At 45.2% G+C, this 25,213-nt stretch overlaps 1 protein-coding gene across 5 annotated transcripts in view; it reads left to right on the top strand.

Moving 5' to 3' along the window:
* adgrv1 (adhesion G protein-coupled receptor V1) overlaps positions 1-25,213 on the top strand; it is a 986,427-nt gene that overhangs the window by 948,860 nt on the left and 12,354 nt on the right. The window lies entirely within an intron of this gene.

Genomic DNA, 25,213 nt, shown 5'->3' with positions numbered 1-25,213 from the left:
TCACTATTCCAGAAACATTCTGGAATGCAAAGATAAACCCCAGCTTCTATTCTCTGTTAAGTGTTAACCGTCTTCTTAAACCCCTCTCCCCTATCTCCTCCACCCTCACCTCCGACAACAAGTGTGAGGAGCTCATGGACTTCTTTGTCTCTAAGATTGAGACCATCGCGTTCAGATGCCTCTGCCACTTCCCTTCCTTCCCCTAGCCCACTGGGCCAAACTTCCTCTAAGGTTCCCCCCTGCCCTAGCCCTGAACTCAAATCTTTCTCCAATTTCTCTCCAATCTCCCCGCTCATCTTGTCCATGAGACGCACTTCCTGCATCCTCGACCTTATTCCCACCAAACTGTTGACCACCCAACTTCCTTTTCTGGCTCCCATTTTAACTGACATTGTTAATGGTTCTCTCTCCTCAGGTACTGTCCCCCTCTCCCTCAAATCTGCCGTCATCACCCTGCTCCTCAAAAAAACAACCCTTGACCCCTTCGTTATTGCAAACTACTGCATATCTCCAACATCTCTTTCCTCTCCAAAGTCCTTGAACATATTGTTGCCTACCAAATCCGTTCCCATCATTCCCGCAACTCCATGTTTGAATCCCTCCAATCAGGTTTCCGCCCCTGCCCAGTACCGAAACGGCTCTCATCAAAGGCACAAATGACATCCTTTGTGACTGTGACAAAGGTAAATTATCCCTCCTTGTCCTTCTTGACTTGTCTGCAGCCTTTGACACGGTTGACCACTCCATCCTTCTCCAATGCCTCTCCACCGTCGTCCAGCTGGGTGGGACTGCATTCGCCTAGTTCCATTCTTAACTATTTAATCGTAGCCAGAGACTCACCTGCAATGGCTTCTCTTCCCGCTCCCGCATTGTTACCTCTGGTGTCCCCCAATGATCTATCCTTTCTGGTGTCCCCCAAGGATCTATCCTTGGCCCCCTCCTATTTCTCATCGACATGCTGCCCGCAAAAACACAGCGTCAGTTTCCACATGTACGCTGACGACACCCAGCTCTACCTCACCACCACTTCTCTCGACCTTTCCATGGTCTCTAAATTGTCAAACTACTTGTCTGACGTGAGCAGAAATTTTCTCCAATTAAATATTGGGAAGACTGAAGCCATTGTTTTCGGTCCCCGCCACAAACTCCGTTCCCTAGCCACTGACTCCATCCCTCTCCCTAACATCTGTCTGAGACTGAACCACACTGTTTGCAACCTTAGTGTCATTTTTGACCCTGAAATGCACTTCCGACCACATATCCGCAGCGTAACTAAGACCGCCTATTTCCACCTCCGTAACATTGCCCATCTCCGCCTTTGCCTCAGCTCATCCGCTGCTGAAACCCTCATCCATGTCTTTGTTACCTCTAGACTTGACTATTCCAACGCACTCCTGGCTGGTCTCCCACATTCTACCTTACATAAACTTGAGGTCATCCAAAACTTGGCTGCCCGTGTCCTAACTCACACCAAGTCCCGTTCACCCATCACCCCTGTGCTCCCTGACCTACATTGGCTCCCGGTTAAGCAAAGGCTTGATTTCAAAATTCTCACCCTTGTTTTCAAATCCCTCCATGGCCTTGCCCCTCCCTATCTCTGTAATCTCCTCCAGCCCCACAACACCCCGAGATATCTGTGCTCCTCTAATTCTGCCCCCTGATTATAATCGCTCAACCATTGGTGGCCGTGCCTTCTGTTGCCTAGGCCCTAAGCTGTGGAATTCCCTCCCTAAACCTCTCTACCTCTTTCCTTCTTTAAGACACTCCTAAAAACCTACCTCTTTCACCAAGCGTTTGATCACCTGCCCTCATTTCTCCTTATATGGCTCGGTGTCAAAAGTTTTTGTTTTACAATACTCCTTTGAAGCGCCTTGGGACATTTTACTACATTAAAGACGCTATATAAATACAAGTTGTTGTTCTTGTATTATTTGAGGAAATTAGTAATCAGTGACGGCTTTCTGTCCGGGAGCAAAGGTCGTGGATTGCGCTTCTTGTCTGGGAGCAAAGGTCAGTGAGGGGTTGGGTCAGGAAAAAAACAGCAACTCACGATTTCGATACCAAATCTCATGATTTTTAAGAGTTTGTTTCCTGATTTATGAGGCAGTGGGGTTGGCAATACTGGGCCTTCTCCAGTGTGCTCCTTGCCTACCTTGCTATCTCTACCCTCGACAAAGGAAAACTCCTTCAGAACACCATGGCTAGCATCACCGTCCAAATAAAGTTCTGCCCCACACTCATTGTCAAGCTCCCTGTAGACAAGTACATTTATTTTAAAATCATCATCCTTGCCTTCAGATCCCTACAGGCCCTCATTCCACCCGATCTTAATGAAACCCTCCCTCCCTGTCCCCTGTAATTTCTTGTGTTCCACTGGCACCAGCTTACTCCTTCATTCACATGCTCGTCAATCTACCATTATGTCACTGACCTTCTGAAATTCACTGTCTGCACATCAGGGTGAAATTGGGCGTTACGGCATCTCTTAAACTACAGAAATGGCATCCACGACGCGCGCGCACACTTCCAATGTGAGGTGCACTGGATGCCATATTTGTAAAGGGGTTTGCAGTTAACGACCACCGGCAGCATGCAGAGCCAATTAGTGTGTAAAGCTGATTTGACACGAATCCTACCATTTTGGAGCTCCACACTCCAGCCTGCACCCTGACTTAACCTCGCACAGCTGAACATGTGTTTAACGGCATGAAGGACCCTGCCACCAGCCCTGTTCCTGGGACTAGGGACAGGGTCACTGGCAAGGCTTGGAAGTCTAAGCAGAGCCAGGCTTGGTTAGTACCTGGAGGGGTGACCATCAGGGAAGACCAGGTGCAGAAGGTCACGGAAAGAGCCCCGAGGAGGGGCGGTTGGTGAGAAGGTCATGGAAAGAGCCCCAGGAGGGGCGGCTGGTGAGCAGGCCCGGGTATTGGGCTGAAGATAGGAGGAATGGTGGAAATGGAATGGCGGCGTGCACAGACGCAGCAGCTTTGCTTTTCCCAGGACGGTGCTATTTACGTTTAATGTTATTTGTACTGGACTCATGGGAGCTTGCAAGATCACATTTTGTTGTGCATTGTACAATGACAATAAAGTTGAATTATTATTTAAGGGGATCATCAATTACTTGCAGGTTAGTTGCTAGATTATTTCTTCTGGCTGTTGCTGCAATTCTACACATTTTGGGTGCTTTTCCATACTTGTTTAAAGTTTCAATATTCTACAGGGAGTGGTCTAGCTGGCTGGTGCTGAAGTACTTTTTTGGTGACTTAAAGGCTTGTGCACAAAATAGACACAGGTGGTCCAGTAGGGCTTCTCTTGGCATTGAGCATGACTGGGAGAATAAGCAGAGGCCATGCAGAGCAGGACAAGCTGCTAGAAGAGGAAACAGGAGGAAGTGGAGAAGGATTCTCAGCAATGTCCCTTCCCAGAATGACCAGCACCGTAACCTCCATGGGGTTTAAAACATGCAGGCGTGTCTCTACCCCTCCCGTTAAATCCTGCTGCCTCCAATTGTGCGCCACCATCTCCTGCAAGAATGAAGGAAGTGTGTCAATGAGTGTCATGCAATATTTTTGAGTGATGTGATTGAATAGCTACCAGTGTGTGCAAGCTGTGAGGTGTGGGCGCAAGGCTTGCAACAGTGCTATATGTGTGAAGGTGAGGTAAAGCATACGAATGTTAGGTATGAATCTTGATTGATAGAGATTGTTGGTAGGTGAGAGATTGGCGTGTGGTGAATTGAGCAGTGGATGAGGCTAGTGGTGCAGTTGGTGGAATGTGGCATTTGAAGATGCACTCCTAACCTTGACAACTCATGTGTGATCATTAAACTTCTTCCTGCACTGCATCTCAGTCCGTGGAGCTACACTCCTGGCATTGACCTCCGCTGCTATCTCTTGCCACTGCCTTCTGAGCATGTGCCTGGAGGGCACCCAGTCCCCCTGAGGATACAGGACATCTCTCCTTTTTTCCACCTCTTCCAGCAAGACCTCCAGTGCAGCATCTGAAAACCTTGGTGCACCCTCTCTCCCACAGTCAGCCATTGTTAAATCTTCCACAGCACAATATTCACAATGATCTCAACACCACCACCAGCCACAATGCACTTCCCCTTTAAGTGATGCAGGCTAGCTTTAACCATTGCAGGCTAGCTTTAAGTAGTGCTAGGCACTCACAATATTCAGCCCCCTACTGATGTGTGCTGCCAATCAACAGCATGGGGAGCACTGGCTGCACCCAGCAATTATGGAAATGAGCAGGCAGCACAAAGTTGGCATCCTGCCTGCAGTGTAATCAACAAGCGCGGGTTAATCATGCATCGCGATCCCTGCGTCCGTTTTTGAGGGTTATCCAATTTAACCCCCCTTACCTTACCACCTCCCTCCCTGCTTTCAAAAGCTTCCTCAAAACCCTTCTCTTAGATTTTTCCTTCCCCTAAACAACATTTCTGTGCCCCCTCTACCTTCTGCTCGGTGTCCATTTTTATCCCCCACCCTATAAAGCACTTTGAGAGGCCTGCCTAGATTTTCTTCTCCAGCAGGAATTTCACCAGTAACTTCTGAAGCGGGCCTGGCCTCAGGGGCCTGCCTCCACTGCCGTCCCCAGCCTCCTAACCCACCCCCCCGCGGAGTGCCGGCTGCGCACCATGAGCCCGGCACTTCTCTCTGCTAGGCCCCGGGTCGCGCTGCGCAAGGCCCCTCCTCTTTAAGAAGGGGAGGAGGCCTGCAATACCACAGTGCGATATGCTGCGGCATGTCACGCCACACTATTCCCACGCAGCGCTCCAAGAGGGAGGCGGGGTGCTCCCAGTAGCGCCCCGCTTCCCTCTTGGGTCACTACCACTCAATTTCAGCTGTGGGGGCACTAATTTTTCCAGGGCGCTAAAAGTAGTGCCCCAGCGAAGTTAGCGCCCCAAAGGGGGCGCGACTCAATTTTTCCCTCAAAGTTTCGTAAATTAGTGCCAGGCGCTTATGTTTCACAACTTTAAAAAAATGTGGTTTTGCGCTCCACTTCCTTCTTGGAGCGCAATCGGCAGCAGGCGGCGCGGAGACTTCAGCAACACTGCACACTGGGCTGTGCAGCGCTGCCGTATTCAATGGATCCTTCACTCCCTTAAAGGGAAGGGCCATCGCTGCAGGCTCTGCAATAGAAAAATTACCTACCTGGACCACCAAGGCAGCCGCAATCAAGCAGAGTGCCGGGCTGTTCGATCGCGGGCAGGAACGCATGAAAAAAAGCAGAACAAGAAAGGTAAGTTTTTTTTTACTTACCTCAGCCACCTCACCTTTAATCATCACCCCCGAAGCGGCCGCCCACTCGGTGCACGCCTCCTGCAGCTGTCAGTGTTTTCGCCTGGTGGTGCCACAGGGGGCGGATGTCAATTTCGGGTAAGGGCAATGACATCACGATCTCCGGGCAAAGGAGATTGGTGCGCAACATCGTAGTGCCGCTGCAAAACTTCTGCCGAATATGGCGGGAGTCGATGTCAGCGCCGCGCCCGGTCGCAAAATGCCTGAGGGTGCTAACGGGAGGTGCAAAGACACCCAATTTTACCCCTTAAGCTTTGAACCAGATTACACATTGTGGGCAGGTGTTATTATGCCATCAATTTCCGAGGAAAATCCTTGAAATGGTGGCAAACAGTACACTGCAGAATGGCTCCCCGACCTACTTCACTCTCAGCTTTCCCCATTATTAACTGAAAATGGGGAGGGACATCTAGTCTGTCTTTCTTAAGTGAGAAACCTTTAGAAATGTAAATTGTGGCGATAGTAAAAGAAGAACTGACTAGCACATTAGACCTTTCTGTCACGAAGAATTTTACCATTTGTTGGAAGCCAGTAATTAGCACCCCATGCTTGTTTCAATGCATATGCATGAGACTCTGACTTCTCATACTCTCTATCAATACAAGCAAAAAGTACAACCATGGTTACCCACTCACATTATTCCCCAATACAGTGCTGCTTACTGCATTAAAACTGGGCAGTAAGGACTTTCTTTCACGAGTCCTAAATGATTGCCAATCTTTCAGTAGAATGAATGAAGTCACACAATGTACTGTTAAGATAGCAGTTTTATGTTTATTATACAGGTGCAGTTTAAGTATGTGCTGAATACGTCAGCCAATTTAAATTGTTAATCAATAACTAACCATAGCTGGATTATTATTTTAACTTTTGCTGCAGGTGGTTATCATGTGTTTAACCAGAGAAAACGTCAGTGCCACTCATAAAATAAACAGTGGCTAATTGATGTAGTTAATTAGTTACAGAAACCTCTATATTGTTGAAAGTCTAATGATGCACAGGAACTATTATCACGCTATTTCATGCATGGACTCAAAGCATGAAGAGATGGACCTGTTTTTATGGCTTGCATTTGGCCAGCCTTCCTGTTTTGCACAAGAGCTTCTAATAGACGGAGGTTGACTAATGTTAGCAGTTGACATTCAATGGAGGTGAAATCGGTCATCGGTGATAGCGCGAAATGGGCGATAGCAGATCAGCAGTCTGTTTTACACCACGCTCGATTTTCTTTTCCATTGACTTAAAAGTCTTTGTGTATGTGTTGTAGGCACACCATTTCAGAGCGCGTGATCATTTGCACTCTGAGGACAGATAGTGCCTCAGTTTACCATCCGAAGGACAGTAATTCTGAGAATGCAGTACAGTACTGTACTCCCTCAGTGCTGTACTGAAGTGTCAGCCTAGATTATGTGCTTAAGTGCAGCTTGGACCCATGACATTCTGACTCTGAGGTTGAATGCTACCACTGAGCCTAGGCTGACTCAAATTCTTGCAAATAGGATAGAAAAATAAGGCAACACATGTACTCCATGAATATTGTTGAAATAGCAAAGGATGAGATTGAAAGACACCTTGCAAGTCTTAGTAGACTCAACGGTAAACATGTCCAACTGATGCAGAGCAGCAATCAACAAAGCCAATAATGTTAAACTTCATTGTCAAAATAGTTGAATATGTGTTCAAACTGTTCAGTGCTCTGGTTAGACTACACCTTGAATACTGCATCCATTTCTGGTCTCCAAGGTGTTACAGGTTCAAACTAGTAAAAGGCAACTTTAGGACTGATGTAAGGAAGTTCTTCTTCACACAGAGTGATCAACACTGGGAATTAACTTCCCAGTAGAGTGGTAAAGGCAAAACCCCTGGATTTATTTAAGAAACAATTGGATGCTGCAATGGTGAGACTGCCTCTGGATGGATGAAATAATGTGGGCCAAATGGTCTTCCTCATCCGTGATTAACTTGTGATCTTATGAAGTGCAGGAGGCACTGATATTGGGAAAGGTCATCAGCACTGTTCCAGCTATTTTTTTATTGGGTGCGCAGGACCTCCAGACTGCTACCCGGCCACGCAGCTGTGCAGCTTAACAGGAACATTGCTCATCGGGGTGTTGAATTTTTCATCGGCGAAGGTGGCCTCTATACTGTAAACACTGCATTAACTTGCTGATCTACCTCTCCCAGGCATCCCTGACCACAGCTTGCTGAAGAGGGTGACTCTGACATCCAAACATGACACATCTCCTTGTCATCACCTCCCTCAGCATAACCTGAAAGTTTCTTTCAGAAAAGAGAGATAGTCCCCTCCCCACTGTGTAATACAGACAAGAAAAAGCAGAAATCAACAAGTTGCAACCGATATGAAGTGCAGGTGTATATTTACACTGCTGCTCCCAATGCAGGACACAAATCACACTGGAGTACACTAGCACCATGCAAATGAGGGAGCAGGGGAAACCTGGGGAAGTTCCCTCGGTGCATAGCTGGCACAAAGAATGCTGTGCCAAATACTCTACTGTTGCTGATAAGCATTGAGCAGAATTTATAGAAAGTTTAAAAAAAAATTGCTCTCTATACTATTGATTATAGATATTCTATTTTATCAATTCTTAAAGTTCTGTTGATAGCCTTGTGGTTAAAGGTACAGCTAAGGATGATACTAAGCCAAACCACCTGGTCTGATCTCCCATCAGTGTGGAGTTTGCTGTTCTTAGCCTGGGCAACAATTGGAATGCTGCAATTGGCTTCCGCATCATGGGCTGGGCAGGGGAAAAATCAACTCCTGACACTCACTGTCTAGGCTCATACATAAAAAATAGCCACTCGGAGTGTCAGTGGAACCATACCCAGCAAGAGTTTGTGCTTAAAGAGAAAAGCATTCAGGATTTTTATTGTAACTCTCTTGCTATTTTCCATTTGCTACTAAGTCAACATAAAAATTACAGGCACTCATAGGGCATGACATGCTGGTGTAAAATTGATCCATAGAGCTGGGTTCTCTTCGCGTGGGTGAAGGAATTCTGCCCACCGCCTCAAGACCACCACAACCCTGACCCATTTTCCCGGGTCTGAGGTCAGTTGCAATACAGGGCAGGTTCCAAGAGCATTCCTTCCCATCAAATGGAGGTCAGCTGCTGTGAGAGAGAAAAATCCCAGTAGTGCTGTAATGACACTGCCAGTGTTACATCATAACAGATGACCAGATATTTAAAGAGGCAGAAGAGCCTCGAAAGAGTAGAAGAGAAAATCTTTTTAGGCCACGACCAAGACCTAAAATAGTGATGCATTGAGGCCAAAATGGTGCAAGAAGTGGCCTCTACTAGGCCCATGTCCCCTCCAGTCCCCACTACTATTCTGCCTGCACTATCTACCCCTCCCTCAATTTGAGGTGATATAGCAGAGGAAAATCTAGCCCATGATTTCATTGTTGAAACTTAAGTACTGTCACCAATAGAATAAAACACAGGTGAAAACTGACTGCAGTAATAACAGCAATTAATGCAATGAAATGAAACTGCTTGAATTTAGTTTCCTTCTTAACTAGCGGTAAAGCAAAACATGTTTCACGATATTCCATTAATAGCAAAATAGTGTAGTACATATCATGTTACTCTTAAAGGAGTTGTTTTCTTCTTCCAGAACCAGCTGTTTACGACTGGCAGCCTTCAGTGAACATGTTGTCTATAAGTGGGTGTTAACATTTTCCACCACATTCTGTAAGCATCCAGAAGTATCTGTGTGTCCACACAAATTGCATGGAGCTTTATAGACACATGGATCATGGTCTTCTCAGTGAGACAGAAAATGTCCTGGTGCTGCTGTACAGGTAGACTATCCTTTATCCGAACTTCCGAAAACCTCTAAAAACCGAAAGTTTTTTCGTTCAGCGTAAGTCGTGCGCACGACATGACCAGAGTGGTGCACGACTTACGCTGAGCAGGGCAGAGGGTCACAGAGTTCCCTCCTGGGTAGGAGATTGCAGGCCGAGCCGGGCAGTGTGAAGGAGGTACCGGGAGAGTGAACCCAACAATACAGCGGCCCGTCCGATAGCTGCAGCGGCCCGTCCAATATTCTTTTCTCCCCCCGACCCGAACCGAACCGCGGCCCGTCCGATATTCTTTTCTCCCCCCCGACCTGAACCGCGGCCCATCCGATATTCTTTTCTCCCCCCACCCGACCCCTGACCTGATTTGCGGGCCAGCTTAGTAGGAGTCAGCCGATATCCGGCTTTCCAGAGAAGCAGGAAGGGGAATGAGACACGGAACAGTCGCAAGAGGTAGCCTGAACTTTTAAAATTTATATTAAATACAAATTTCCCAGTCTTATAATAATACCTTCTGAAATCCGAAAAATTCTGAAAACCGAAACTCAGCTGGTCCCAAGGCTTTCGGATAAGGGATAGTGTACCGTATTACATTTAAAATCAACGACTTAAATATTCAATTTAATTATGTAGTAGTAGCTCTATGTATAAAGTAATCACATTAAGGGCAGGTTTGTGTGATGAAAAGTTGACTGAATTGTTACAATGAATGATGTTGTTGCAAAGCTGCAATACATTGTGCTTCACAGTACTCGGACACCATTTGAGCCTATTCCATCATAGGAAGGCACAGAGCAAAAATAGAAAAGGAAACAAATATTGAAGGGAGCACCATTTTGGTCTGTTCTTACACACTTCTTAACAGGACAGCCTGGCAGGACAGCCTGGCAGAAGGTCACCTGATTTTCCCTCTGAGCAGTGAAGTTGTGTAGCATGGAGATTAAGAGGGGAATTTTCCAGGGGGTCAGCGGGCGGGATTGGTGGCAGGTCGGGTGGGAAATTTGATTTTTATTTGACAGCGGGTCGGGACCTCACTGTCAACCCACTGCAATTCGCCTTTCCCAATGGCGTGTGTGTGTGATCTCCAATCCGACCCAACCTGCAGAGGCAAGCATCCCAATTAAATCCTTCATTTCATCTTTCTCTGTATCTCTCTTTCCTCTCTCCATTTCTCCCTTCTCTCTCTGTCTCCCTCACTGTGTTGCTTCCTTCCCCCTATTTCTTTCTGTGTTCTGATCCCTCCTAACTCTTTTAATTAAATGTCCACATCTAAATTAATCCATCAGATGGTGGCTGTTCCTTCACTTCCTGTCAGTTCAAGACACCACAAAATACAAGGCTAGAGATTATTGTTGGTTGTTGACAGACCCTTAATAATGCTTTTAACCTTACCTTTTCACTTTAACTGCTCGTCCATGGGGTCGACGCTGCTAGGTGACCACGTCTGTGAACCGGAGGCAGGAGTTGAATGGCCATTGCTCCAGCTGATTACTTGACAGCTTCAAATATACAGTAAAGCTCCCACCTGACAGATCATCACTTTCCTCAGCCACAAGCTGTTTCTCAGTCCATTTCCAGCACAGATTCTGCAGGTTTTCCACTTTCCACTCTCCATCCACTCTTACCTCATTGGAAGCACTCTCTCACCATCGTCTTTACTTCACCTACCATCTAGTCCATCAACATGGGTGCCCTTTATACTGTCTCAGCTTGGTCCTCAGAATCCGACCGCGATTAGCCCCAACACACCAGCAGCACCAACAACAGCACCAACCTTCTTTGCAATCACCTGATGCTGCACAGGGCATCAACACCCGAGCACGTTGCTGCCCAGGAGGCATGGGATGGCCTCATCGTGGCCAGATTTACTTCACTTGATGCTGTATACCCTGGCTGCCACATGATGCACCAGGTTGGCACCAACCCACACCAACACTTGAAAGCATCCCTACAATGTCCAAACCATTCCTTTCACACTTATCACCATTGCAGGGGGTACTGTTATGTCTCACCATTCACTGCAACTCACTAAGCCATTTCCAAAGGTGCACAAAAATTTGTCCAAGAACGCAAAGTGTTGAAAATAAAGATTTCAATGTTTGACAGCATATTAACAAAAACTTTACGTGGCCATTGCATAAAACACCCAAGTGGCTACCCTTGTGTGTTGTTAGTTGGTATGATTGCACTAGGATGAGTGTGAGGGGTGGCTCGTGAGATAGGGATGTGATAACGTAGATAGAGTGATGGGTGGAGGTAAGTTGGTGTGAGGAAGGATGTGCAGCAGTAGGGTAGGGAAGGCAGAGTGATGGGGATGTGATGAGAGGCACAGCAGAATGAAGGTGAGTGTGGCTTTGTACTAACGTTTCCTGATCTAATGAGATCATTGAAAGGTTTGCACCACTGCATCCAGGTCCTCCTGACGCCATCCCTGCTTGTGACCTCCTCTGCAATGTGCAACCAGGTTATGTTGGTCTCCTGGGGAGGTCTCTTCCACCCATGGGATGGGAAGAGGGCCTCCCTGCATGCTCTGACTCCCTCCATAAGCATATGGAGGAAGTCATGGGAGAACCTGGGTGCAGCTCTGCACCTTTGTGCAGTGATTATCAGTGCTTGCAGCACAAATGTTAAAAGAAAGTTGGCCATGGTCCCTTTAAGGAAACCGGCTGGCGTCACCAGAGCCGCTTCCTCTAATTGAAGCGGGAAACATGCTGGGCGGGCTTAACAAGCCCTATCAATGGAAATTCATTTTCCAGAGTGAGATAGAGCTAGCAGTGGGGCCACGACCCACCACCGATCCCGGTCCCACCGAGGTAAGGAAAATCTCGGCCCAAGAGAGGGAAAGAGGGACAATAAAGTACATATACATTGAGGCTTTTAGAGAATGCATAGAAAGTGTGTGACACAGACTTCAATGCAGTATCACATTAATCACAATGTTATTACTGAAACAAATGAAGAACAATTTAATTTTCTTTAAAAGTTTATTTAAAGACAACAGTGAAATTACTCCTGCTTCTTCTACTTATGGATCTCCTTATGAATGCTGTTCCATACAAATTCAAACAGTTAACCATCACTTACTCGACTATGGCTTGACAGGGTAGATGCTGGGAGGATGTTTCCCCTGGCTGGGTATTCTAGAACTAGGGGTCACTTTTTCTTCTTAGGCAGTCCCTCGGAACCGAGGATGACTTGCCTCCACAGTAAAAATGAGTTCTCAGGTGACTGATGAGTCCAATGCGGGACCTACAGTCCCTGTCACAGGTGGGGCAGACGGCGGTTGAAGGGGCGGGTGGGTGGGATGCTTGGGTTGACGTGCGCTTCTTGCGCTGCCTATGCTTGGCTTCTGCTTGCTCCCTGCGAAGAGACTCGAGGTGTTCGGCGCCTTCCTGGATGCTTCTCCTCCACTTTGTGCGGTCTTGGGCCAGGGATTCCCAGGTGTCGGTAGGGATGTTACACTTTTTCAAGGAGGCTTTGAGGGTGTCCTTGAAGCGTTTCCTCTGCCCACCTGGGGCTCTCTTGCCGTGTCGGAGTTCCGAGTAGAGTGCTTGTTTTGGGAGTCTCGTATCGGGCATGCGGACAATGTGACCCATCCATCGGAGCTGATTGAGCGTGGTCAAAGCTTCGATGCTGGGGATGTTGGCCTGAGCAAGAACACTGACGTTGGTGCGCCTATCCTGTCAATGGATTTGCAGGATCTTGCGGAGGCAGCATTGGTGGTACCTCTCCAGTGCTTTGAGATGCCTGCTGTACATGGTCCATGTCTCTGAGGCATACAGCAGGGCGGGTATCACTGCTGCTCTGTAGACCATGAGCTTAGTGCCGGGTTTGAGGTCCTGGTCTTCAAACACTCTCTTCCTCAGGTGACCGAAGGCTGCACTGGCACACTGAAGGCAGTGTTGGACTTCATCGTCGACGTCTGCCCTTGTTGACAGTAGGCTCCCGAAGTATAGAAAGTGGTCCACGTTGTCCAAGGCCTTGTGGATTTTGATAATCGGGGGGCAGTACTGTGTGGTGGGGGCGGGTTGGTAGAGGACCTTTGTCTTATGGATGTTTAGTGTAAGGCCCATGCTCTCATACGTGTTGACGATGGTTTGGAGTTCGACCTCCAAATTAGCACAGGGGTCACAGTCTCGGAATAAGGGATCGGCTATTAGGACAGAGCTGAGGAGAAATTTCTTCCCGCAGAGGGTTGTGAATTTTTGGAATTCTCTACCCCAAAGGGTGTAGATGCTGGGTCGTTGAGTATATTCAAGACAGGGATCGATAGATTTTTGGATATTAAGGGAATCAAGGGATACGTGGATAGTGCAGGAAAGTGGAGTTGAGATAGAAGATCAGTCTTGACCTTATTGAATGGCGAGCAGGCTCAGAGGGCCGAGTGGCCTACTCCTGCTCCTCTTGGAAACATGTTGTTCATTGATACCACAGTACAATTTCTCCAAGTCGTTCATGCTCCCAGAAACCACCAGGTTCAAATCTGTCATCTCTATCTGTATCCCATGTTATGCCACCTAATGCACAATAGACTTAGAGGCCTAGAAATTCATCTCGGGTGGTGGCACAAAATGGGCTGTATCGGATCAGCCGCCTGGTATACGCAGTGCCTGGTATTTAGTTCCATTGACTGACTATCAGGCACTGCGTATAACGGGAAGCCGATCTGATACCGCCCGTTTTGCGCCATCGCCACAGACAAATTTCTAGGCCAGATTATTTTAAATCTAAAAAGACAGCTTGTTTAATATTCCCTAATGTTTAATCAGGATAAAGTTTGACTTAGATTTACTTAATCCTCCATTGGGAGCCAGGTCTAATCTGGATTATTTCCCTGTGTGTATACATTCTGTGCCCAAAGATGTACATCCATCTCAATTACCAGTGCAGACATATCTTACATATTTGCTTCTTTGTATTAATGCATTGACATCTAAGAAAAGTTGTATTTCATTATCATGATTCCAACAGAATCAGCAAAGTTGACGGTCTGAGGACTGCAGTAGTACTTCTTAAGAAAAAAAGACTTGCATTTATATAGCGCATTTCATGACCACCGGACAACCCAAAGCGCTTTACAGCCAATGAAGTACTTTTTTTGAAGTGTAGTTACTGTTGTAATGTAGGACTGTTGTAATGTGCATCAAGATTACATAAAAAACAAGATGAGAAATCTATAATTGATCCAAACTAATTGGGAATTTTGAAAGGCCCCAGCGTTTCACGAAAGCCCAGAACAAAAAAAAGGTCCAGATTTTTCAGTAAAAATAACAGTGAGCCTATCAGCGCTCACCATTATTAAAGAGTAAATCGGACAGCAACTTCCGACAACCAAACATGCACAGTTAAACTTGGAAATCAGGAAGTTGCGGTCCGAGTTGTCCTGCTCCTCAAGAAGCTGTATTGAAATACATGGAAGGGCGTAAAATTGCAGCACTTACATGATAGATACCCACTAAATATTGTAATGAGACAGGGTTAATTAGCAATCTCATAGTAAAGGATCCTCTGGGGCAGAGTGACCATAATATGATATAATTTCACGTTAATTTTGAGAGTGACTTGCCTCAGTCCGAAACTAGAGTCTTAAACTTAAATAAAGCCCATTACATAGGTATGAGGGGCGAGTTGGCTAAGGTAGATTGGAAAAATAGATTAAAAGGTGTGGCGGTAGATAAGCAGTGTCTAGCATTTAAAGAAATATTTCATAATTCTCAACAAAAATACATTCCATTGAGAAACAAAAACTCCACGGAAATATTCAGCCAACCATGGCTAACTAAAGAAGTTAAGGATAACATTAGATTGAAAGAAGAAGCTTATAATGTTGCAAAGAATAATAGTAAGCCTGAGGATTGGGAGGGTTTCAGAAACCAGCAAAGGTTGATCAAAAAATTGATAAAAAGGGAAAAAATAGAATGAGAGAAAACTAGCAAGAAATATAAAAGCAGATTGTAAGAGCTTCTACAAGTATGTAAAAAGGAAGAGAGTAGCAAAAGTAAACATTGGTCCCTTGGAGGCTGAGACAGGAGAAATTATTATTGGGAATAAGGAAATGGCAGAAACGTTAAACAAATATTTTGTATCTGTCTTCACAGTAGAAGACACAAAAAGCATACCAAAAATGGTGGGGAACCAAGGGTCTAATGAGGGTGAGGAACTTAACATAATTAATATAAGTAGAGAAAAAGTACTAGAGAAACTAATGGGACTAAAAGCCGATAAATTCCCTGCACCTGACGACCTACATCCTAGTGTTCTAAAAGAGGTGGCTGAAGAGATAGTGGATGCATTGGTTTTGATTTTCCCAAATTACCCAGATTCTAGAATGGTCCCAGCGGATTGGAAGGTCGCAAATGTAACACCGCTATTCAAGAAAGGAGGGAGAGAGAAAACGGAACTACAGGCCAGTTAGCCTGACATCAGTCCTCGGGAAAATGCTGGAATCCATTGTTAAGGAAGTGGTATCAGGGCACTTAGAAAATCATAATGCGATTTGGCAGAGTCAACATGGTTTTATGAAAGGGAAATCGTGTTTGACAAATTTATTAGAGTTTTTTGAGAATGTAACCAGCAGGGTAGATAAAGGGGAACTAGAGAATGTAGTATATTTGGATTTCCAAAAGGCATTCGATAAGGCGCCACATAACAGGTTATTATACAAGATTAGGGCTCATGGGGTTGGGGGTTACATAGTAGCATGGATAGAGGATTGGTTAACGGACAGAAAACAGAGTAGGGATAAATGGATCTTTTTCAGGTTAGCAGGCTGTAACTAGTGGGGTGCTGCCAGAATCAGTGTTGGGGCCTCAGCTATTTACAATCTATATTAATGACCTAGATGAAGGGACCGAATATAATGTATCCAAGTTTGCTGATGATACAAAGCTAGGTGGGACAGTAAGCTGTGAAGAGAACACAAAGGGCTGGATTTTACCTGCCAAGACGAGTTGGGGGCGGGACTGCTGCCTTCCGTGTTCTAGTCCCGCCCCCAACTCATCCGACGCACAGACACTATTTTCCCCTGATTGGCCTTGTAAAGCCCGCCTTGCGGGCTTGCTGGCCAATTAAGGGAAAGCCGGTGTCAGATGATATCAGTTGATGACGCTTCATCTGCCGGTTTTCTTAAAGGGACATGACCCATTTATTTTTGACAGATGATTTGACAGTGTTTGATAGCATTGAGGTGCTGTCAAACACTGACAATCACTGTACAAAGGTGAGCCCTTGCTCCCAGGCTCTCCAATGACTCTCTCCTTAGGATAAAACAGATGGCAGCTGCAGGTGAAGGTACAGAAGTAATCTGTCACTTCTCCCAATGAGGTGAGGCCACACAAACACGTCAAAGCTTGTCACCTACAGAAAAATCTAAACACATTAAAAATTACCTTCTCAACATTTCCTTACCTCTGATACTCATCAGTGTCCCATTGCATCTTTCACATCCTTTTGCAGCTGTCATCTATACACAAACATTACAACAGACCCACAGCATGCCTCACTTACCCTGGCGGGGTTTCCCAATGTTGGGAAGCCCGCAGCAGAAGTCTCAAAATGGGAAAAAGACACTTAACTGCCTGTTAACAGGCAATTAAATGGCTATAAGCCTCTTCCCGCCGCCAGGAGTTGGGTCCCTGCGCAAATTGGGGACCCGACTCCCGGGAAGATTGCTTGGAGGCGGGTTGGGAGTGGGTTCAGGACTCGCTCCTATTCTTTTTGATTTTCCCAGCAGTCCCGCCTCCAAACCTGCCTCCTCAGGACTGGTAAAATCCAGCCCAAAGAGTCCGCAAAGGGATATAGATAGACTAAGTGAGTGGGCAGTAAGGTGGCAGATGGAGTATAAGGTAGGGAAATGTGAGGTTATTCACTTTGGTAGGAAGAATAGAAAAGCAGAATATCTTTTAAATGGTGAGAAACTTTCAAAGGTTGGTGTTCAGAGAGATTTGGGTGTCCTTGTGCAAGAAGCACAGAAAGCTGGCATGTAGGTACAGCAAGCAATAAGGAAGGCAAATGGCATGTTGACCTTTATTGCAAGAGGTCTGGAGTATAAGAGTAAGGAAGTTTTGCTGCAATTGTACAAGGCCTTGGTGAGACCACACCTGGAGTACTGCGCACAGTTTTGGTCTCCTTATCTAAGGAAGGATATACTTGCCTTGGAGGCAGTGCAACGAAGGTTCACTAGATTGATTCCTGGGATGAGAGGGCTGTCCTATGATAAGAGTTTGTGTAGAATAGGCCTATACTCTCTGGAGTTTAGAAGAATGAGAGGTGATCTCATTGAAACACAAGATTCTGAAGGGGATTGACAGGGTAAATGCTGAGAGGTTGTTTCCCCTGGCTGGAGTGTCTAGAACTACAGAAATCACAGAAATCAGAAACCTCACAGTGCAGATAGAGGCCATTTCGGCCCATCGAGCCTGCACCGACACATATCCCACCCGATCCCCGTAACCCCTACACCAACACATATCCCACCCTATCCCCGTAACCCCACGTATTTAATCCCCCTAACACTAAGGGTCAATTTATCAACTGGGGGCATACTCTCAGGATAAGGGGTAGGCCATTTAAGACTGAGATGAGGAGGAATTTCTTCACTCAGAGGTTTGTGAATCTTTGGAATTCTCTGCCCCAGAGGGCTGTGAATGCTGAGTCTTTGAGTATTTTCAAGGCTGAGATAGATAGATTTTTGGACTCTAGGGGAATCAAGGGATATGGAGATCGGGCGGGAAAGTGGAGTTGAGGTCGATGATCAGCCATGATCTTATTGAATGGTGGAGCAGGCTCGAGGGGCCATATGGCCTACTCCTGCTCTTATTTCTTATGTTCTTAAACTCACCAGAAAAATTTGGGGCGTGTCCATTCCAGTATAAGTAAATTTTTAATGGCATGTTAAGTCTTAATTACTTCCAAACAACATCACTGACACTGAAAATTAACTTTTAGAATTGTGGAGTCTCATTCCTACAGATTTTAATTATTGTCAGAGTTTTTAAGAAATTAGGAAATTTAAATAATTTTTTTAACTTTTTCTTTCTGTCTCTTTTGTCTCACTCACTCTTAATCACATCTTTTTTTCCATCTCTTCATTTTGCTTTCTGTACATGATTTGGCACTGAATTAACTGTTCTAATTTACGCTTCCTGGTTTAGACTTTGCGTGCCTCAGTAAGGATTCTTCAACATGATTGGTTAAGCAGATACACAATTGCTTTCCCTGCTCACATAGGTCCCAGATCTCCTGTAGAGAGTGCAGCGTTAAAATGGCTTTCTAATCACCACAAGTTCCAGTGCAAAACCCCATAGAAAGTCTGTGGGCAAGTGTAAGTGTAATGAACAGCTAGTGCTGTTCATTCACTGCTGGCCATAAAATCCTGGCCATTGTGTTGCTGCTTTAACAATCCCTTGCAAAACTTTATGAAAACAGCACACATTTGTTTAAATAATTTTCATTTTCATTTTCAGAAAGAGGAGTATCAGAAACTTTCAGAAACTTTAAATGCAACAAATAGAAAGATTACTCATACAGATAATTTTCCGCTTTTTAACTTTCATAGATTGATTAAACTTTACACTCTCTATGATTTGTGTTCTACTTTCATGTTGTCCAGTTATCGTAGAATTGCAACTACAATAATGATAAAGCAAAGTGAATAATAATTCCTTAATTCCCATCTATCACCATATGGATTTACTTTTTTATTTTCTGTAGTGCCTAAACTTAATGGCCTCCTCCATGGTCGTGTCATGAAGTGCCCTTTATTCTTGGCACAGATGTAATCAAAGTTTAAGCAACAGCTCTTGTGAAATTTGAAGTTTTCCTATGTGTACAAGCCTTGGCCCTAGGAATCTAACACCACAGCAAATGGGAGGCAGTGTGCCAGGTAGAAACCAGGCAGCTGTTTTCCTCATTAATGCATCACTGAAGTCTGATTTAAATCTAGTAATCGGTTTCTAGCTCAGCAGAGATATTTAATATTTTTTCCAATAAACTCTTACTATAAAATCTATGTTTTAACTCTCCCAATGGCCATTCCTTTCAATGCTTCTGCATGTAGCATTTTCATGCAGTTCAGGCTGCACTCTGTGCTGTGCACGGTTTAGCATTTAATTTTACCCAAGCATCCAATAAGGACCATCACTTCACATATGATGGTTGCAGTAGACTATATACTTGTTATAAGTTGGCTCAAGGTAATTGGTCAACTGTAGATATCCATCCAGTTAGCAGTATTCTAGATGCTTCATAGAGGAACGGTGTAACCAGTTTTCTGTCTAAAGTAAACCAATTAAGGTGGTACCTTAACTAGAGCTAAAACTGAGCTTTGTACCTGTGTACTCTTGCTATGTGAGGTGCTCTTATCTAGAACCAGTGAATCCAACTAACAGCCCCAATTATATGGCAACTGAAATCCCAACTTGATTCAGTTTACAGCTGCCGTCAAACCGATCGTGTAACCAATGGTGCAGAATCATTTGCTGTAATCCTAGAAGAAACATTCATTATTAATATCTTTACCAGCCATTAGAGATAAGAGTCATGTCAGTCTGGGTTGAATAGATTGAAATCCAGGTCCCAAAGATGGAAAGGACGGGTTATAACTGCTAAACTCAGCCCTCACAGAAATTTCTATTTGTAGCATAGTATTTTGTGTTCCCTGTTAGAAAATACTGTTCATGTCACAGTAGCCCAACAAATATGAGTATCACAGCATAACTATACAGTGCTGAAACAACTGAGATTTATAATACTGTCTTATCAAGTCAAAGATTTCAAATCACTTCACACAATGAATTACTTTTGAAAAGCAGCAGCTGTTACTAAGTAAGCAAATGACGCATTTAAAATATGCAACATCTCACAAACAGTATCCACAAACATACAGTTTAAAATACAGTGAACGCATTAAAAACAAATTGTGCTCACAGAACATCAACAGCAATAGTGGTAGTGACATTGTAAATAGTTCCCTCTCCTCAGATACTGTTCCCCTTGCAAAACAGCCGTCATCATCCTCCTCTTCAAAAGAAACCATCCTTGTCCCTCTGTCCTTGCAAACTACCTCCCATCTCTAACCTTTCTTTCCCCCCCAAAGTCCTTGAACATGCCGCAACTGCCCGTTTGAATCTCTCCAATCTCAGAGTGGGAGAGGTTGTCAGGGAGTCAGTGAAACAGCTCTGATTTTCCTCCCTAGCCAGCTGGAGTTAAGCTAGCATAATGTAAAGAAAAATCCACACCACAATTCTTGGACACGCATCAACTTATCAATTCACCTCTAGCCCATAAACGCACAAATGAGGAAAATGAAAGTATAGCAAAAGAAGAATTTTCAGTGAAGATATCCCTATAGAAAGATAGTCCATTACATTTAACTAAATTCCCTCCATAATGGTTATTCAGAATCCTAAATTGCAAGAAATTGTCAGTCATAAAACACTGCTGATAAATTTATAATTTTATATAAAGGTCTCTTTTATACTTGCCTATGTTGGAAGATACAACATACATGACCAACTTGCATCAGCTGTTTATTTCAAGTTGGATTGGTCATTTTAGGCACTTCCAATAAAAGCAATAGTCAGAGTTTCACATATCTTAACAAAGTGCTGTGACCCGTCCTAATGAGTATAGTTTAGGATTTTCACAAATGTCCCAAAGTATTTCACATACAATAAATTACTTTGAAATGGAATCACTGTTATGTAGGAAAACACAGCAGCTATTTTGCACATTGTAATATCCCACAGTAATGAAACAAATGACCACTTAATTTGTTGGGCAGTGTTGGTTGTGGGATAAATGTTGGCCAGAACACTGGGAAAACACCCTGATCTTCAAATAACGCCATGGAATCTTTAACATCCAACTAAAACAAGGGAACAGGCAGATGTGGCCTCAGTATAACATTTCACCCTGTAACACTGCACCATCCCTTAATACTGCACGAGATCAAGAGGGTAAATTTCTCCCGCTCATCCGCTGTTGTTCACGCCGTTTTATCAGGTTTCTGTGTTTCTTTCACCCAGCAGAAATTCACCCTACCTACGTGCTGAAGTGAGGGTGACACTCAACTTGAGAGTGCTACTAACTGAGCCAAGCAGACCCTTAGGATTATTAAAAGAATGCCATTTTAATGAAAATAGTGTTTCGCAAACTTTTTCTGTTTGTATTCTATAAATGTATCATTATGTCACTTGTAATTGCAAGGTTTGCACAGTCCTAAAGCTGCCCTGGTTATTTTATCTTGATTTGTTAATCTGACAGACAGTGGGAGAAAAATTCAGTTGGTTAGCGCCTCTCGCTAACTGGGGGCTGTGCAGTAGCGCCGGGGCGAGGCGAATCCAGTGACACACGGCAAATCCGAACCCTCCGTTATGCCGTTGGTACAAGGTAGGCAGATCGTGACGTCAGTGACGCCCGATCTGCAAAATTGATTTTTGCCACTTACCTTTGCACCTCGACCAGACAGCGACAGGGAGAGCAGGAGCACAGCTGATAGAAGCCGGCTCCAGCGACGTTATTTAAAGGCATCAGCATTATTCACTCGCAGCTGTCAGGGCAGGTTAGTTTCAGTGGCTTCTTGTCAGTTTCAGCCAGTGGAGCAGTTTGTATGAGTAATTTCAAGCTTTTTTATCAGCAGTCTTCTGGCAAGTGCAAAGTGTCTACATTTATTGTTCAAAGATTCAAACTGCTACACTTGGCAACATTAATGGGGGCTATACTGGAATGCCACCTCGCCCTCCAGGATCTACAGCGGAGGGAGCATAGGCAGCCAAAAATACAGGAACATGTGCGCACAGGGATGAGAAGGGACATCAGGGCTCTCACCAGGAAGCCTTACCCTCCGAAGGTATTCCGACAGCACTTCTCCTACCTTCAATTAAGCGAGGAGCAGTGTATTAGACAGCTCCGCATCACAAAGGTGGTGGTCACAGAACTCTGCCAACTCCTCCAAACAGACCTCCAGCCTCACAGCAAAATGACTTAAACCCCAGATCCCTTTTGCTCACCACATGCCCATCATACCATCCCTGTGTCATGCCATATCACAGCATCCTCCTGGGTGCAAAGGTGAAATGAGAGAGACCACAAAATATTGCAAACTCCATTAATAAAATTTATACATAAACATATCACACATATCCCAATCATTCCAACAACAAATGACCCTTGTGTCTGCCGTAGTTGATTAGCTGTTATTGTGTGCAAGGCATGAGATGGTGAAGGTGTTGATAAGGCACTGAAGGTGTTGATAAACACATGGGAGTATGATATTGTTGCTATCACGGAGACATGGTTGAGGGAGGGGCAAGACTGGCAGCTCAATATTCCGGGGTACAGAATCTTCAGGCGAGACAGAGGGGGAGGTATAAGAGGAGGGGGTATTGCAATATTAATTAAGGAGTCAATTACTGCAGTAAGGAGGGATGATATATTAGCAGGTTCCTCTAATGAGGCCATATGGGTGGAGCTTAAAAACAAAAAGGGGGCAAGCACTTTGCTGGGAGTGTACTATAGGCCTCCAAACAGTCAGGGGGAGATAGAGGAACAGATATGTAGGCAAATCTCAGAGAAATGTGCAAATAATAGGGTAATAATAATGGGGGATTTCAACTTCCCCAATATTAACTGGGATAGTCAGAGTGTGAAAGGCTCAGAGGGTGTAGAATTCTTAAAGTGCATCCAGGAGAGCTTTTTGAGCCAGCATGTAGAAAGTCCTACAAGAGAGGGGGCGGTACTGGACCTAATTCTAGGGAATGTGGCTGGCCAAGTGGAAGAAGTGCTTGTAGGTGAGCACTTTGGTGACAGTGACCATAATATGGTAAGATTTAAGGTGGTCATGGAAAAGGACATGGATGGGCCGGAAATAAAGGTTCTAAATTGGGGGAAGGCCGATTTTAATAGGATAAGGCAGGATCTGGCCAAAATGGACTGGGATCAGCTACTTGTAGGAAAACCCGCATCGGAGCAATGGGAGGCTTTCAGAAGGGAGATTGAGATCATACAATGGCAACATGTTCCCGTAAAGGTCAAGGGTGGTTCCAAAAACCACAGGGAACCTTGGATGTCAGGGGATATACGAGAATGGATTAGGAAAAAAAGGAGGGCTTTTGGCAGATACAAAAGGCTAAAGACGGAAGAAGCCCTAGAGGAGTACAAAAAGTGCAGGGGGATACTTAAAAAAGAAATTAGGAGATCAAGGAGGGGCCATGAAATAACACTGGCGAGCAAAATAAAGGAAAATCCTAAGATGTTTTATAAGTATATTAAGGGTAAGAGGATAACTAGGGAAAAAATAGGGCCCATTAGGGACAAAAGTGGCAATCTGTGTGTGGAGCCGGAAGATGTAGGAGGGGTTCTAAATGAATTTTTGCATCTGTTTTCACTATGGAGAAGGACGATGTAGACATAGAAATAGGGCGGGGGGACTGTGATATGCTCGAACATATTAACATCGAGAGGGAGGAGGTATTGGCGGTTTTAGCTGGCCTAAAAATGGATAAATCCCCAGGCCCGGATGAAATGTATCCCAGGCTGCTGTGTGAGGCAAAGGAAGAGATTGCGGGGGCTCTAACACATATATTCAGGACCTCTCTGGCCACAGGGGATGTGCCAGAGGACTGGAGAACCGCTAATGTAGTACCATTATTCAAGAAGGGAAGTAGGGAAAAACCGGGGAACTACAGGCCAGTGAGCCTAACATCAGTGGTAGGAAAATTATTGGAAAAAATTCTGAGGGACAAAATTTGTCTCCACTTGGAGAGGCAAGGATTAATCAGGGATAGTCAACATGGCTTTGTCAAGGGAAGATCATGTCTGACTAATTTGATTGAATTTTTTGAGGGGGTGACTAGGTGTGTGGATGAGGGTAACGCAGTGGATGTGGTATACATGGATTTCAGTAAGGCCTTCGATAAAGTCCCGCACAGGAGACTGGTCAAGAAGGTAAGAGCCCATGGAATCCAGGGTGCCTTGGCATGTTGGATACAAAACTGGCTTAGTGGCAGAAGGCAGAGGGTGATGGTCGAAGGTTGTTTTTGTGACTGGAAGCCTGTGGCCAGTGGGGTACCACAGGGATCGGTGCTGGGTCCCTTGCTGTTTGTGGTCTACATTAATGACTTGGATATGAATGTAAAAGGTATGATCAGTAAGTTCGCGGATGATACAAAAATTGGTAGGGTGGTAAATAGCGAGGTGGGTAGCCTCAGTCTGCAGGACGATATAGATGGGTTGGTCAGATGGGCGGAACAGTGGCAAATGGAATTTAACCCGGAAAAGTGCGAGGTGATGCACTTTGGGGGGGACTAACAAGGCAAGGGAATACACAATGAATGGTAAGACCCTAGGCAAGACGGAGGGTCAGAGGGATCTGGGTGTGCAAGTACACAGATCCCTGAAGGTGGCGGAACAGGTGGATAAGGTGGTAAAAAAGGCATATGGGATACTTGCCTTCATTAGCCGAGGCATTGAATATAAGAGCAAGGAGGTTATGATGGAGCTGTATAAAACACTGGTTAGGCCACAGCTGGAATACTGTGTGCAGTTCTGGTCGCCACACTACAGGAAGGATGTGATCGCGTTGGAGAGGGTGCAGAGGAGGTTCACCAGGATGTTACCAGGGCTGGAGCGCTTCAGCTATGAAGAGAGACTGGGCAGATTGGGTTTGTTTTCCTTGGAGCAGAGGAGGCTGAGGGGGGACATGATTGAGGTGTACAAAATTATGAGGGGCATAGATAGGATGGATGCTGAGGAGCTTTTTCCCTTAGTAGAGGGGTCAATAACTAGGGGACATAGATTCAAGGTAAAGGGCGGGAGGTTTAGAGGGGATTTGAGAAAGAACTTTTTCACCCAGAGGGTGGTTGGAGTCTGGAACTCACTGCCTGAAAGGGTTGTGGAGGCAGGAACCCTCACAACATTTAAGAAGCATTTGGATGAGCACTTGAAATGCCACAGCATACAAGGCTACGGACCAAATGCTGGAATATGGGATTAGATTAGACAGGGCTTGATGGCCGGCGCAGACACGATGGGCCGAAGGGCCTCTATCCGTGCTGTATAACTCTATGACTCTATGTGGGTG

Source organism: Somniosus microcephalus, chromosome 1 (assembly GCF_052327205.1).
Source record: "Somniosus microcephalus isolate GS21.2 chromosome 1, FLI_Smic_1.0, whole genome shotgun sequence".
NCBI classification, from domain to species: domain Eukaryota; kingdom Metazoa; phylum Chordata; class Chondrichthyes; order Squaliformes; family Somniosidae; genus Somniosus; species Somniosus microcephalus.
The sequence above is the reverse complement of the archived record's forward strand: the minus strand, read 5'-3'. Positions and strand labels throughout refer to the sequence as shown.